At 38.1% G+C, this 17,268-nt stretch overlaps 1 long non-coding RNA gene across 1 annotated transcript in view; it reads left to right on the top strand.

Moving 5' to 3' along the window:
* The window catches only part of LOC139827383 (uncharacterized), a 53,525-nt gene that overhangs the window by 16,278 nt on the left and 19,979 nt on the right, over positions 1-17,268 (top strand). The window lies entirely within an intron of this gene.

Raw genomic sequence — 17,268 nt, 5'->3', positions numbered from 1 at the left:
CTTCTCTGCATTCAATAGAAGATGAATTACCAAGGGCTTTGTGTTGCCAGCATTCTGCAAGGAATGGTTAGTGGGTTCAGTGCTCTTCAGGTGGAGAGTGGTTAATTAGGCTTGTGCATGTAAACCCCAAGTTTCTGTAGAAAAAAGACCCATTTCCTTAGTTTTGTGCCTAACTCTAGCTCTCCATTTGACTGCTTTTCTGCTTTTGCAACACCTGTGATAAAAATAAGATGTTTCTTGTCAGAGAAATTGAAATACTCTGTTTGGCCCAAAGTGAAAGTAGATTTCCTTTTTGATATTGTCAAGGAGAAAACAAATGCATTCCTATCTACTACTGTCAAGCTGACTTTTTCATTTTGCTTGCTCAGGTTTTCATGTTTGTTCGTTCTCCAAGCAGAAATTCACTATTCACCCAGTCCTGCTCTATGCCTCTCAGTGATCGGCTGCTCCCCACTCATCTGCAGAATGAAGGGCTGAGCCCTAATATGTGCCCTGATCTTTTCTGTACTTGAGGGGAAGGGACTGTGGCCACGTTCTGCTGAATTCAGTGCAGTGTAAAGCAGTGTCCACCACTGTATAGACAGTTTCTCGTAGTGGAGACAGGGTAGTGGGTAAAAGGAAAGCACGATATTGAAATGTAATTAGACCAGCTAAGTTTCAGTAAGAGACATATAAGTTGAAATAAGTGTATTCATGCTGTTTTTATAATTGTTTAATAGAATTAATGTTATATCTTTGGTAAAATGATATGATTCTGATTGGAAATAAGTTGTGAGTCTATAAATATTCTTCAGATGAGTAGAACTATAAAACTTACATTAGCACATTCTGAGTGAGCAATCATGAAGGGTGGAATAAATATAGACAATGTTTTATCTTACAGTAGATGGCTGGTCAGCATTCAGCTTCTGTCAGAGATTATGCCTTAAAATGTGGCTACTGGAACATAAGGATACTGATTACCTGCTTTTTTCCCCCAAATTTAACCTATGTCACACAGACGACTTTAGAATGAACCTAAGTTTTGACAAGGATAAACTGCACTTTGATTAAATGCAATTGCTTTGACACTTCCACAAAGTAATTGATTTTGTGTTAGAAAGGACCATCAGATCATTCAGTTCAAGCTGGCAAAGTAGCATAACCCCCAGATCATTACATGTGTAGAGCTTAACAACTCATAAACTGTTATACACTTTCAGAAGGGTAGGCAACCTAAATTTCAAAAACATAAGAGATGATGCGTTATTCTATCTCAATGTTAAAAAATGGTGACTTAAATCTATTTGAATTTGTTTAGTGTTAGCTATGAGTTATGGGTTCTGCTTTTACTCTTTTAAACATTCAATGGTTTGTTTCAATGAACATATTTGTTCACTCTAATGAAATCACTGCTTGATCTTCTTATGGTAGTATATGCTGCAAGAATAGGCTTAAATTGACTAAATTACTTTTCAGATTACTCTGCACAATTGTCCTCTCTAACTTGTTTAATATTCTGCAGACCGTAGTGGATCTACAAATTGAATAATGAATCAGTTTTTATTAATTCCAGATAATTTACAAAATATTGTAAGACATCAATCTGTGTAATACACAAAATCATTTCCACTTGATGATTCTTAGTAACTGTGTAAGTAACTGTTTAAGTTCCATTAGCTATTCAGATCTTTATTCATTTAATATGATTTTTGAGTGAGAGAGCAGAATACTAGATTTTTTTGTCCCTTTGAAAAATATGTTTTGGAGACTACTTGTCCACTGTTGACATCTGTCTTATGTGGCCACTGAAATGCATTTTCAAACATGTTAAATAAAATGGTTAAGTTCCTAGCTTTTCCTTCTGAGATATTCATGATACATGATTGGCAATCCTTTCTGGAATTATGCTATTGCTGAATTTGGAAGAAGCCCAGGAGATTGCCTAGTACAACAGGCATGCACAAAGCAGGGTCAATTAAAGCAGATTGCTTAGGACTGTGTCTAGTCAGATTTTGAATATTTCCAAGGATGGGGACTCCACATCTATGGGAAGACTATTCTGGTGTTTGACCACCCTCAAAGTAAAGAAGCTTTTTCTGATGTTTAAATGGAATTACTTTTGATTTAGTTTGTGGTCATTGCATCTTACCCTATCACTGAATGTGACTGAGTCTGACTCCATGATCATTATCTGCACCTTTTTATACTTATTGCAAAGATCCCCATGAACCTTCTCTTCCACATGCTGAACAGTTCTGGCTTTCTCAAGCACTTATGAGAGATGCTCCAATCTTCATGGCCCTCGTTGGTCTCATTCTACTAAGTCCGTGTCTTGTACTGAGGAGTCCAGACTTTGACACAAGACTCTGATGTGCTCTCACCAGTGCTGAATAGAGGCAAAGAATCACCTGCCGGTGATGCTGTTCCTGATGCAACTCCTTTGCTATGAGGCCACATTGCTGGCTCTTGATCAGCTTGTTGTCATCCAAGACTCAGGTCTTCTTCTGCTGGTTTGTCCCCAGTGTGCACTGTTGCATGGTGTTATTCATTGCCAGTGGCAGGACTTTGCATTTCTTTGTTGAACTTCATGACGTTCCTCTCTGCCCATTTCTGCAGCATCTTGAGGTCTCTTTGGTGGCAGAACACTTATCTGGTGCCTCACTCAATCCTCATATTTTTTATCACCATTCTCACAGTGATGTTAGCCATCTCTCTCAGTACTTGTGAATACACCCCATGAGGGCCCATGGACTTGTGTATGTCTAGTTTCCCTAGGCCTGTGGAAGCCCTCCTTATTGCCCTTCATGTCCCTCACTAGATCTGACTTCAAGTGGGCTTTGGCTTTCCTAATCCCATCCTTGTGCACTCAAACAGTATCTATATATATTTCTCCTGCACGGCCTGACTGTGCATCCCTCCCTTGCATGCTTCCTTTTGATGCTTAAGTTTAGTCAGCAGTTCCTTGTTTATCTATGTGGGCCTCCTGCCACCTTTGCCTGACTTTGTACATGTGGGGATGGACCACCCTTGAGTCTGGAGGATGAGTTCCTGGAAGAACAACTGTTCTGAAAGCATTTGTAAGTTTGGTTGTGAACAGCAAAAGAGAGTCTTAGAACTGCAAATAGTACATAAATAAAACTCTTCTAAAGTTAGGTGTTCTCAATTTCTGGGGTAAGTAGAAATACTGCAAAAATATTATTTCTTTGCATTTCTGTCTGCACACTGAAATATAGAGGTGTGTGGAAAAATGTAAACTGAAAGAATCTGGAGAAGTAGATCCAAACTTATCTGTCAGGTTTTGGCTTTGAACAAAAAGCATGAAAGTGTAAGGTAGCTGGAAGTTTAAATGGACTGTAAAAAATAATCTTTGATCTTACTAAGTTTCTCGAGGTATGATGTAATTCCTGACAGGCCTCTAGGTCAATGAATCTGCCTTCAATTCAAAGAAGTGCAGCTTTCTAAGATATGAGATAACTTCCATGTTGTATAATAATGTAGTTGATGCTTTTGATTGCCATTGTACCTATCAAGCAATCATTTCCTGTTTTGCAGATCTATATAAGACTGCATGCAAAACTGCATTTCACTTTGCATTAATAAGAAAGATAACACGTTTTACATGTTCTTGCATTTTCAGAGATAGCAAGGGAAGAATAATCTCTAACATTTTGCTTTCTTATGGTGGTCCTCAGTGCTCAGCTGCTGAAGTCTGGGAAGGGAGGTTTTCTATAATTTCTGGGGTTTTTTTGTTCTTTTTTTTTTTTTTTTAAATTAGACTGCACTATACTTTGACATCACTTCCATGGTGACAGATGAGAAGTATAAAATATTCCAGTCCTGCAATATAGCAAGAAAAAAAAAAAGGATTTCTGAAAAAAAAAAGTACACTTTTACTGTTAAGCTTTCACTTTAAATAAATAAATGAATTCAGTAAAGAAACTTGCGAATAGAAAAAACTTCTGTAAGTGTATTACGTTTAGATACTGTACATAGCAGAGAAACAAGTATGCTTCAGTGAAAATGTTGGGAGTTCAGGGATCTGAATGCATGAGAAAGCTCATTTTGGGTGTGCTGCTTCAGCTCAGGCTCACTCTTTGGCTGAAGGCTTATGCTTGTTCAAAATAGTTCATATTTGTCTTTTTCAGTAAATTCAGTTCTTATAAGTGTATTGGCATTGTAACAGCCATAGCTAGAAGACAGCCAACTCTATCATTATTCAAATATGAAAGTTGCATAAGAAGAACAGGGATACACCAGTAAGAGGAGGTAATGGTCTGGTTTGTTTTATCTGATTGTTTTAGCACCTTGCAATTTCCTCAGCCATCAGACTAGCCAAAAAAGTGTGACTCTGAAAATCAGTAAAGGATAAGGAAGTAATTTGATGCTGTCAGTCTTATATATTTTGGCATCAGACTGTGAAAATGTGCAAGAATGTTTGCAAGTGGTTTGAATGAGTATGTGAAAAGATGTGGATCACAGGTATCTTTTTGAAAAGAAAATAAAACGGTCTTAACACAAGAAGAGCTTTTTACATTTCCCTGGTGTGAATATTATTAGCAGCTACAGGCAGTCCACATCTGGGAATTTGGGCCCTACTGTCTGGTCTTTCAATCAGATTAGTTGGTGATACTAGAAGGAACGAATAATACTTGGAGGAACTGTGCGTAGCTTATGACAACAAAAGACTGAATTGGCAACATGTGGCTAACAGCTCGCAGACATCTGGTATAAGCCATTTGCCTGAGGAGTTATTTTTTGTTGAATATCTATTCCAAATCTTTCCTTCTCTAACATAGGCATTTGCAGGAAATTGTATGAAGAAAAAATAAATACCATATCAAAGTTTTAACGTTAACTTGACAGGAAAGGAAAACCCCTAGGTTTGGCCTTTTTAAAGTTTTCTTTGTAATGTCTTAAGAAGGACTGATGATCTATTGATTCTAGGCTTTTTTGGGTGGAGGCGGAGATGAGAAGGATTAAATTTTTTTCCTGCTCTATTTTTATCCTTAAAAGTATTGGCAGTGTTGTGGCATGATTAACTGATATGATCCAGCAGCTTCATGTTGCTCCTGGGGAATGATGCAGCTGTAAGTCTCGTAAAAAACCCTCATCCTGATGGACAATTTTGGTAGTCGATTTCTCCAGTGGTGTGGAGCTGACACAGTATTTCCAGTTCTGTCTTCTTTCTAGCTTGGACTTGAAGAAATGAAAGAGGACAGACAGAATGCAGGTGTCACTATATCTTGTTCAGACATTGACTATTGTAACTTTTGAAGAAGGATGTAAATTATAGCACATTGGATAGGCAGAGAATTTCACTTCTCTCCTTTATTTTGCTAGTGCTTTCCGTAGGAGGATATAGGGGAGTGGTAGGGGAGGCTGGGATTTTTCCAGTCTGTAACTGAAGGGATGGGAAAGTTAAATATTTAACAGAAGAATTTCTTTTTATGTACCTGTAGTAGACTTGTTCTGACTGAGCAAGTGTGTTCAATTTGTATGTAGCTCAAAAATTGCTGGTTCAGTTTCAGATGTGCTTGGCACTGGGCTCATGTCCAGCTATACTTATCTTCTGTCCAGCAACACGTGCTAGTATAGATATAGTGCCACAGCTACTCAGCAGGGAAGGAGCTGGGGGGGTTACATGGGACATTTAGGAGTTATATGTGTGATTTCCATTTGGAGCAAGTCTGGCATTTGCTTTGTCCATGCTGTTACTTAGGTTTCTGATGCATTCTGTTCTTGCTTTCCTGATAGAAGTGGCCCTTCCTTGATATGTATCCAGAATTATGAAGTTCCCATTAAAACATACGGTGCCATGGCTCTTTTTAGTCCTTCTAGGTGTTTATACAGTACTCCCTTAGCAACTTATATGTTTGAAGGATCAGGGTGTCACTTCCTGTCTCATTGTTCTACTGTGAGATGAGTAGGTTAGGCTCCTAACTGGTGATGTCACTTTTGGCGCAGTATTGGCTAGGAGCCAGTTGCCCAAACATGAGCTTTCATTGCCAGTTCTGATGCTTTCAATGATTGACTTTCAGTTGGCCTCCAGAAAGGTACAGATATTTTCCAGTCCCTGGACCATATCTGCCATGCTGATGTTTCAGGTACCTAAGATGTCTGAAATAGCAATTATGGCCTCTGTTTAGCAGCAGACATTCACCCATAATGTCAGTGACTTCAAAGGTAGTTGGTAAGTCTCAACGTTCAGCAAAGTGGATGTTCTTTGAACAAAGAAAGGGACTTCAGGAAGATCTGCTTAAAAGACTGAAATGATCTATTTATGTTTGTTTGAATGGCGACGTAGGAATAAACTAAATAATAATGTAGAAAGCCAGGAATAAAATCAGACAAGAAAAGAAAAATTGAAATGGGCAAAGAATTCAAGTAAAATATTGAAGGGAATTTAAAATATATTTCATAAATTTAAAGGAAAAAGTGAGGTTTTCTGCAGGAATTCTATCAGCAATCTATTAGCAAAATGATTGAATCAATGAGGACTCATAGACGACTTAAATTCTGAAACTTTAAAAAATTGCCTTTAATAAGAAAAAATCTTAAAAATTGCATCCTCACAAATTTTTGTGACTTGAGGTTTATAATATTTGGAAAACAACATCATTAAAATTACCCAAACATGCAGAAAATAGACTGGACAATTTTAATTGACCTCTTCTATCTCTTCTATCACATAATCCTTTGGCAGTTATTTCAGAGAGTCTGGAGACTGCAGATACACTGAAAACAAACCCAGTGTAATGTTAGGAGAGTGCCATCACAAGGAAGCTCATTGGTGATGTGGAAAGCACTGAGTCTTGCACAGTTACAACAAGATCTTCAGACAGCTCTCGTTTCCATGGCTGGTACATTTCTGTTTTGAAATCCGTGCTGCCAAAGAGAACCAACCCTGCTCATGCCTTTCATATCCCTTGTCTTGTACTTGGTTTAAACAAGGACATCATTATCTGCAGGCGGTTGCACAAGCAGAGAATGCCCTCAGAAATGGGAATGATCCACTCCACCAGACGTGTGGACTTCTTATGGTAGAAGCTGCCAAGAGCATGGATGTGAGGTACTAGTGACCTGCAGTGTCAGAGAGATGTCCTGGAGAAGACGCACTGTTTCTGCCTTGAACTTCAGTGGTTCTGGAAGCCTTGAGATAATGTTTACAGTGGTAAATTGACTGAAAGCAATATTTAAGTGAAACCTGAAAACATGAAATTGCCAGGGTCAGGGAACACAAAAGCCTCTTTTGCTGCTTCCTGGCTAGTGATGCTGTACAGCTCCAGATATTGCAGGCACATCTGTGTAGCTTCTTCAGAATGCTCACTGGCATCTTATGACCTCTTTTGGAGAGATTTCATATTTTTCACTTTGAAGTTGTGTTTCTTGAAGCTTCTTTAACACCTGGCAACCGCAAGTTCCCAGACCATTCCCCTGTATTGCTACCATCATATCTTCCTGGTAGTAAAATTTCAGCTCACTACAGATGTTTATCAGGTCTGTAGCCTCTATCAGTCCACAGGCTGCTCTGATTTACAATTTGACATGGTTATTAGTGTTTGGTTTTTTTTTTTTTTTTTTTTTTTTTTCCAATAAACAAATTGTAATAGTTAACTCATCGGAAGACTGCTTTGTAGCTCAACAGACTGGGGTTTTACATCAAGTCATCAAGGGGATATTCTGTTTTTTGCAATATATTTTTTTGAGTTTATGAAGGTGCAAGGATAGTGCTGAAGAACTGTCTTAGATAACCATGTGACATGGTTCATAATCATATTGTCTGTGTCTCTTACGCCTCTCTGTCTCTTGAGGGATCAGTTTGGTTTATTCCACACTGGAATTTAGGAATAAACTATTATGTGTGTGTCGAAGCTGTCTATGGGATTAGACCATTCCAGCAAACCAGGAAGTAAAACAAACTGACAGACTTTGTTAAGCCTACCTGTGAACTTGTGTCTGTTTCTGAATAAATGACAGGGGCAGCTGTTCCACTGTTGTCTGCAATGTGTTCTGACTTAGACAGAAGTAAAATTAGTGTGAAGAAATGAAATTCTCTCCTTTGACAATCAATTAAGGATACTGATTAACTCCACCTTTTACAAAAGCTGACCACTAGAATATAGTGATGTGATGTGTGTTAGGAAAGCGATATATTCTCCTATGTTTACAAAAACCCCATGTTTCTGAGGCAATATAGAAGTATGCTCCATCACAGGTCTGCATTATGATGCATGATTTTTAGGGATTATAGTACATTTTTATTTCTATTTCTATGGATTTGATCTTTAATTACTGTTTTCTACAGAAAACAATTACGTGGGAAACACCAAGCAGCATTCTTTTAAATACTGTGATTTTTGTGGAAGCCCTTATAAAATGTTTTTGAGAAAAATTATGAGTTAGTAATTTAATGAGAAAGGTGAATAACTTTAGCAGAGATAAAGAAGTTGAACAGTGATGTGTGAATGTGCACTTGTAATTAGGCTGATCATTGTCTGTTATTAATGAGCATATAAATAAGCAAACTACTTCTGTGGCTTTGTTTAATATGGGCATAGAGAACAAAAGTAGCTGAACCCAATTTTCCACTTTGTGTTGATTTTTGACTTTGTAAGTAATATAAAAGGTAAAGTAGTATGTTATTAAAGTGCTTATGGTAATCCCTGCCCCCCAGTGATATTTGTGCTTTTGTCTTCATGAAAATTGATTTTTTTTTCCCAATTGAATAAGCAAAGGAAAACATAAAATCTGTCACTGCCTAACCTGTTCAGTTTGTTTGTCTACTAACAAAGAGGAATACAGGAATTCTGCGAGGTTATGCAGGGAGAAAACCAGAGAGGCCAAAGACCAATTAGAGCTGAGCCTGGCCACCACTGTGAAAGGCAATAAGCAATATTTCTATTAATATATCAGCAATGAAAGGAGGGCTAAAGAGAATCTCCATCCCCTGATGGATGCAGGGGAAAGCGTAGTGACAGAAGATGAGGGAAAGGCTGAGGTGCTAAATGCCTTCTTCACCTCAGTCTTTAATAGTCAGAACAGTTGTGCTCCAGGTACCCAACCTCCTGAACCAGAAAACAGGGATAGGGAGCAGAATAAAGCCCAAATAATCCAAGGGATAATGAGTAGTAACATGCTACACCACTTGGACATCCACAAATCTGTGGGGCTGGATGGGATACACCCAAGGGTGTTGAGGGAACTGGCGAAGGTGATCACTGAAGCACTTTCCATTATCTACCAGCAATTTTGGCTAACTGGGGAGGTCCCTGTTGACTAGAAGTTGGCAAACATGACGCCCATCTACAAGAAGGGCCAGAAGGAGAATCTGTGGAACTACAGACCTGTCAGTCTAACCTTGGTGCCAGGGAAGGTCATGGAGCAAATAATCCTGAGTGACATCACACAGCAGATACAAGAAAACCATGTGATCAGGCCCAGTCAACATAGGCTTATGAAAGGCAGGTCCTGTTTGATGAACCTGATCTCCTTCTACAACAAGGTGACCCACCTAGTAGACGAGGGAAAGGCTGTGGATGTTGGGTACTTAGTTTCAGTAAAGCCTTTCCCACAGCATTCTCCTGGAGAAGCTGGCAGCTCATGGCCTGGATGGGTGTACTCTGTGATGGATAAAGAACTGGCTGGATGGTCAGGCCCAAAGAGTTGTGGTGAACAGAGCCAAATCCAGTTGATGGCCAGTCATGAGTGGTGTTCCCCAGTGCTCAGTATTGGGGCCAGTTCTGTTTAATCTCTTTATGAATGATCTGGATGAGGGGACTGAGTGCATCCTTATTAAGTTTGCAGATGACACCAAACTGGGTGGGAGTGTTGATCTGCTGGAGGGTAGGAAGGCCATACAGAGGGATCTGGACTGGCTGGATCATTGGGCTGAGGCCAATTGTATGAGGTTTAACAAGGCCAAGTGCCAGGTCCTGCACTTGGGTCGTAACAACACACTACAGCACTACAGGCTTGGGGAAGAGTGACTCGAAAGCTGCCTGGCAGAAAAAGACCTGGAGATGTTGATTGACAGTGACTGAACTTGAGCCAGCAGTGTGCCCAGGTGGCCAAAAAGGCCAACAACATCCTGGTTTGTATCAGGAACAGTGTGGCCAGCAGGACCAGAGATGTGATTGTTCCACTATCTTGAATCCTGTGTTCAGTTTTGGGCCCCTCAAAATAAGAAGGACATTGAAGTACTAAAGAGAGTTCAAAGAAGGGCAGTGAAACTCGTGAGGGGCCTGGAGCACAAGTCTCATGAGGAGTGGTTGAGGGAACTGGGGCTGTTTAGCCTGGAGAAAAGGAGGCTAAGGGGAGATCTTATTGCTGTAAGTTGTAACTACCCGAAAGGAGGTTGTAGCACGAAGGGTGTTGGTCTCTTCTCCCAAGTAGCAAGTGATAGAACAAATTGCTGCAGGGGATATTCAGATTGGGTATTAGGAAAAAATTCTTCACAGAAAGGGTTGTTAGGCGCTGGAACAGGCTGCCCAGGGAAGTGGTGGAGTCACCATCCCTAGGTGTGTTTAAAAGGCATTTAGATAAGGTTCTTAGGGACATGGTTTACTGCTGGAGTTAGGTTATGCCTGGACTCAATAATTCTAAGGGTGTCTTCCAACTGAAATGATTCTACAATTCTACAAAATACTTTCCACCTTCTTAGAAGAACTTCATATGAAGTGATAACATGAATTAGTTATTCTTATAATAATCTTTCCAATTTCTCTTTTCCTGGCTTTTTTTTTTTTTTCTTTAGTGTACTACTGTACTTCTTCACAGACTGTGAGCTTTTAGGTGCCAAGGGTCTATGTGTGTGTGAACAGTGCCTGCCTGACAGAGTGAATTGAGAGTTTATGGCTAGTGCAGCATACAGTGGCAGCAGAAGGAGGTAAATGTTTTGTCCTAAAGGAAAAAAAAAAATCTCTGTCCCAGAGCTTGAAATATTTTTTGTTTGTATTCTGTATGGTTACCCGGATCTTAATTTTGTTATTTCATAAGATGTCTTAAAAACCCCTTTTGTTGCCACTGAACAGGACAAATAGGTCAGCACTTTCTTTGCAAAGCTCCTGATCACCAGAGGTATAACTGTTAAGGATGCGAACCATCCAGAGATGATGAGCATATCATCACTAATCTCATCTGTGTCTGTGTTGTACCTCTATGATATGCTCACCTGTCTCACTGATTCTTTTGGCTGTATGTGTGAATGAATGGCTGTATGAAAAGATCATTGAGTCTGACAGTCGTTAGACAAACTGCCTCCAGACAAGTTTACAGATCCGTGATCAGTTTGTGGGGCCAACACAGGTATTTCTCCTTGTCCAGTTTGGCGTTGAACATGGCTCGCTGGTTGGGGGGCTGTATGTGTGTGTGTGCTGTGTGTTACGTGCATGGGTGAGCTAGGTATTTCTCTTTCAGCATGTGTGGTTATCTCAGCAAAATAGTGCAGGCTCCAAGGCTCACTTGCCTTTCCTACACAATATACTAAAAGTAATGCAAGCAATTGGTACATTGTTAACTGTCAGGGTAAAGTTATTAAGAATCAGCTCTAAGATGATGAAAGTACATATAAAATATAATGTACTTCAAATGAGATGAAACTGCAGCTACAACTTAATAAAAGTCTCGTGTTTTGAATAGTCCCTGTCCTGAGAGAATAACACAACCATTAAGTGCTAGAGTCATGTTGGCCAAAGCACACACAAATAACTAGACACAAAGCAGTTCAACAGAACATTAATACAACCTTAGTACTAACAAGTATAGAATGGAAAAGAGCTGATGGCGATATCGATACAGGTAGTAACAGGCAACAGATCATATATTTAAAAACGAAGCCGTGCAGTTGTAAGGCTAAGCCATCAAAACAAATGCTGTGTACACTCACCAAAAGCCTGTGGAAAAGGTGGTTGCCATAACTCCAACTAGGAGAGGCAGGAAGTGGGTGTTCAACAATCTAGAGAGAAATAAAACCTTGATAGCTGAATTTATTTATTTATTTTTGTATATTTGGAAAAAAAAAAATTGAATGATTAACTTCCTATCTTTTTCTCATTTAGATCGCTAGATAAAATGACTGCTCATTCTTCGTTTCTGGAGCAAAATTTTACATTTGAAATTTTACACATCTATTAAAAGAAAAAAAAAAAGAAGTCTTCTTGAATAGTATAAGTGAATGTTATTCAGGGCAACTCTAATTTTCCAATAAATAAATAAAAAAATAAAATGTTTGGAAACTGTCAAGAATCAAGAAATATCAAATATTTTGATGATGGTTCTGTCTTGCACAGTTTGTTTAAATCTAAGAAATACAGAATTCTATAACGTTTGGTTCAAGATTTTAGTGTTACATACAAAAAACCCCCATTTTTAGTATTGTCATTTAAAAATGCAGTGATAAGAAATACTCCTGAAAAAAACGTGACTAATAATATGTCACACCTGGACTGTATGAAACATTAATGTTAAGTTATGATAAGAAGAGTACCTCTTTCCCATCTTTCTTTTATCTAAATTCTTTAATATTTAATACTTTCTAATAGAGAGATAGAGTAGACAAAAGTAGAGTTTGATACTGTTCTATTATGCATGTTTTTATAACCAGAGTATTTAAAAATGTTTAGAATATTATAGGATCAGATACATAATATTTAAAGTTATGTAATGCATTCTGTGACAGATCCAGAAATCCAAGGTGTTCTTTGCCAAAGGAAGCAAATATTTTAGAACCATCATTAATAGAAATACCTACATCTTTGTTCCTTCTGGGTCCCTTCCAACTTGAGATATTATATGATTCTATTTCATTGTTGTCATAAATATAGCATAGTCTTGTTAGAAGAGGTGGCCTGAATGGCATGTCAGATATGGAGTGTAGCATAAAGAAGTCACAAGTTAAATCATATCAAAATATTTGAAGAACACAGTGTCTGAAACCTGATGAAGTGCACAATTGACAGTTGCATAGAGACAGCTTTACATGTGAAGTGATCCTACTAATGTATCTATCAACTGAAGAGAATAATCAAAAAAGAATATTTAGCTGGTGCTATATAATTTCATTTAGCTCACATATCCTGTTGGACTTTGTTGACTTTATTCTTCAAAACAACAACAAAAAAATTCTTCTTCAAAACAAAAAAATTTAAAATAAAACCAGGTAACTACTCACTAAGGACAGTACTAATATGTGACAGGATGCACAGAGGGGTTTCATAGACATCATTTTCCAAATCAAAATGGATACTTAGAGATATTGAAAAATATTGAGAGAGAACACAGTTTGGAAAAGAACTTGGAAATATGAGAGGTAGCCACAGGCGTACTTCAGGGAAAAAAAGTTTCTTTTGAATGAGACAGCTAAATGGAATTTAACCATCAAATGCTTAGCAGTTGCTACTTCAACATATTTTAAGGACTCTGATATAATGTCACTTAACAGTAGTTTGACACAGAATCTTTGCCCCTGGAGATTTGTGAACTTTTAAGTTCCTAGAATATGTATCAGAAGTAACTATGAAAAATAAAGTATAATCATGCAAAACCAAATTTGTGACAAACCAGTGACCTCGTTGTCTCCTTTGAAATGGCGGAAGGTATATAACAATCATTTATTTTGGACACTGTGAATCTTTGATGGAAGCAAGTGTTTCTTCTACTTGGTTCGTATCTGCCTTTCCAAAAAGAACAATTAGGTTACACAGTCCACCAGAAACTGTTTGTGTGGTTTAACTCTGGTATATAACACAGACCCATGTTTCATTGTCCCCCTGTATTTCTCTGTATATCTAATAATCTATCTTCTGTTGCTGTGTCTTAGATTATAATATCTTGGGAGCAAGGATCACCTCCTTGTTCCGGCTTTAGTCTCTGTTTGAAGCATGTCAGCAATACCTGGCCTAGTGTAAGATTTGACAGTGATTTTGGCTTGAAACCCTAGCAGTTTCTACTTGAAGTGAATCTTTACGGTTGAAAAGTGTGTTTCATGTTCACAGAGTAGTCAGCTCCCTAAACAGAAAGTTAGCGATAGCCAGAAAGAGACAAAAGTATGACTCGGGTAACTCCTTAAAAGTATGATTTGTCTGCAACCCTAAAAAAATGTTGCAAATCTAAAACTGAATTGAGGAAAAAGTCTCTCTTTATATTACTTACATGAATGATATTGCATGATAAAACTACTTTTATACATGGATTCTATTCACTCTAATAACAGATTATTTCGAGTTATTGTTTCCTCAAAAGTACCTATTCATTAAACACATAATTAAGCTCAGTTACCTGTGCGTTTCACTAAGGACATATTTAAAACAACAAAGAGTATGTTAAATAGATAAGTGGCTTGTGACATTTTTCTGAAGAACTGAAGCAGCGTGCTTAAAACATCTCAAGTAATCTGGATGACCTAACAGTACAACCACAGGTGAATAAGTAATTGAGAGTAGAGTTGGAGAAACTCAAGATTTTAAGCTTAATAGCATTGTAACAGAAAATGTTACTTATGTAGTGAGGAGGACAGCTGAAAAATCCACCATCTTGCAAGGATTAGCATTAAATGGTGTGAACAAGGCTAGAATTTCTGTTTTGTGATCAAAAGAAAATGACATCTTTTTCAGGTAAAAGGAGAAAGAGGCTTTGAGCTATTTCCTGAGTTAATATTTCTGCTCTTGTTTTAAACATTTGGTCTCAGAAGTGTAAGATCTTACTCTGTGGGCAGCTTTAAGTTCCCTGGAGTCAGAAATTTCTAGGTGTGCTCTAAGCATGCCTGATCAGCTCCTGCTACTACATGAGATTAAAAACAAGTGAAATAAAAACCCCACCCTTATGCTGGCATTAGCTTTCGCTATGCTTGATGAGTAATAAAGAGGCTTTCTCAGAAAAAGAGGGTCTGGGTTATTCTCAGCCTAGAAGAGTTTGAATTCACATGTGAGACTGGTATTAATTTTAGTGTCCAAAATACTCACTTAAATGTATTATAAAATTGCAAATAAAAATATTTCTAAATGAGTGGTAGCTGTTTTATCCCCACAGAGTCTCATAGTCAAGAATTTTCATTAAAATAGGCTTAACTTGCCTACCAAAACAAGAACCAGAAATCCTCAAGAATCTGACTAGGATGCTAAAATCCCAGACCCCAGAACTTAAGTGTAAAGACACAGGCAGAGGAGGAAAGGAGAATCATTGCTTCCTTGCAGCAGGTTGCAGTGCTAGGTCATTCAGCAGTCAATAATGAAATGGGTAGCACCCTCAATTGCACATATTTCACTCTTAGTGCAAGCTCTGTCATCCTTCTTGGGGATTAATAGTTGTACGGAGTGGCTCCTTCAGCAGTCAGGTGCTTTTTCACATGAACCTTTCTGCTACTGCCTCTGGGAGTTAAATGTGCTGACTGATGGGCTTAAGTCTTCTGAAGCTGGGAGCTTCAGATTACGGCCACTAAAGGCCGCAATCCTTAAGTTACTCTTTGTCTTTTATACACACTTTTCCTGGTGTATATATCGAAGATTTGTGACCTTCTGGTGATTTGACCATTCTCAAACCTGTATGATTAGTCTTACTTTGATAAATCCTATTTGAAACAATAATAGAATAAAACAGGATGTAATATTTTAAAAGATTAAATATTTATCTTGTTCTGGAAATAAAGACAAGTATATAAAACATTGAAATACTATGATTGAAAAGGGGACTAGCACTCTGTACTATGTACACTTTTACCTCCTTGGTTTTGTATCTCCTATTAGTTGTGGGCTGGGATTTTGAAAATGGAATGTAAGATTTTAACATTCAAATTATAGGTGACATAATTTTTAGCTATAAATGGTGGCACACTGGAACACTAACAGCATTTTTGCAGGATTTTTTTCTTTTATAAATACTGAATTTGGTGGTATGCTGACAAAATGCCCAATGTGATGCGTAGGTATTAGCCCAAAGGATCAATGAGTGGGTGATTTTTATACCTTTAAACTAAGTCAGTGAGACAGATATTGGGAAGCTAAATACTGCTCTGTTCTCCACAGACTGGCTGTGCTCATATTTTAAAAGCAGGGCCAGCGTGTAAATGAGCCGCAAAAATGATGTAAAGGCTTTCAAAGGGCAGACTTAGAAACCTCCAGCTGTTCAGCTGTGAGAAAGAAAAACAAAAGGTTGTGGTAACTTGATTACTGCATGTAAGTATTTTTGAGGTGAAAAAAAAAATGCTGCTGTTGAAGAGATCTTCACGCTGTCTGGAAAGGCATGATGAGAACAAATCCCTGGGAGCTGCTGCCATGCAGCAAGAGCGGGCAAGCACTGAGATGCTGCAGGGTGAGTGGGAGGTTTCTTCATCTGAAGCATCTTGCAAGACCTAGGGCAAATGTTCTGCAGTTGTTGGGCAAACGATACTTTAGCCAAGTTGAAATTTTTCGGTGCAGCGTAGATATGGAAGATATGTAATGCATGTTACAATAAGTCAGACTGCACGGTTGAAGAATCCCTTCAGGGCTTAAATTATCAAATTTTTTTTCTTTAAAGACTGCTTTCTCCATATATTTTAAATTTTAGATGTCGCTCTTGGGTCCTCAAAAGACAGTCACAGACCTTGATTCTATTTCTGTCTTTCCTTTACATCAGTAGTTTCAGAGGCAGAGATTATTGCCTTTAGATCCAGGATACCCTATTTTGACATATTTTTTGTGGATATGTTTTCCTAAAATACCCCTCTGAGATCACTGTCCCTTTGATTTGCTCTTTGGACTGTGAGAGGAAGGTTGTGTCACTTGAGACACTGTTTTTATATTGATGTGTACTGCTTTTGCAATAAAGAACCTGCTTTTATTTAGCTGACTCTGTTGAGGCATCTTTCTCTTCTTAAGAAAATGCTGTTATTTCAGTCCCTAATTTTCTGAAAAAATGAAATGAAAAAATGAAATACATTCTTATTGGTTAGCCTGTCATGTCTTATGGTTAAGAGATTTAGAATAATGGAGGGCAGTTATTTGTCTTAGAAATTGGACAACTGTTGCCAAGCTTTTAGTTTGGTTAGCTGGGAGTGAAAGAGAAGCCCTGCTCAGGGAGAGACTTACTTTAGTAGGCTTTGCAGATTTAAAAAAGTCTAATGTGGTGATTTATGTATTTATTTATTTATTTTTAAAGAACATCCCTGCGGAGAAAAATGTCCAGGACAGTGTTATCAGGAACATCCGACAGTGGCAAGAACCTCTGCTTTCTTTCACCCAGTTATTGAATCCTCTGGAAGAAAAAGAAATCTCATCTGTGTAGGACAAAAGGACTTAATCTGGAACCTAAAGT

Source organism: Patagioenas fasciata, chromosome 2 (genome assembly GCF_037038585.1).
Source record: "Patagioenas fasciata isolate bPatFas1 chromosome 2, bPatFas1.hap1, whole genome shotgun sequence".
NCBI classification, from domain to species: domain Eukaryota; kingdom Metazoa; phylum Chordata; class Aves; order Columbiformes; family Columbidae; genus Patagioenas; species Patagioenas fasciata.
This window is presented reverse-complemented; position numbering and strand designations above follow the sequence as displayed.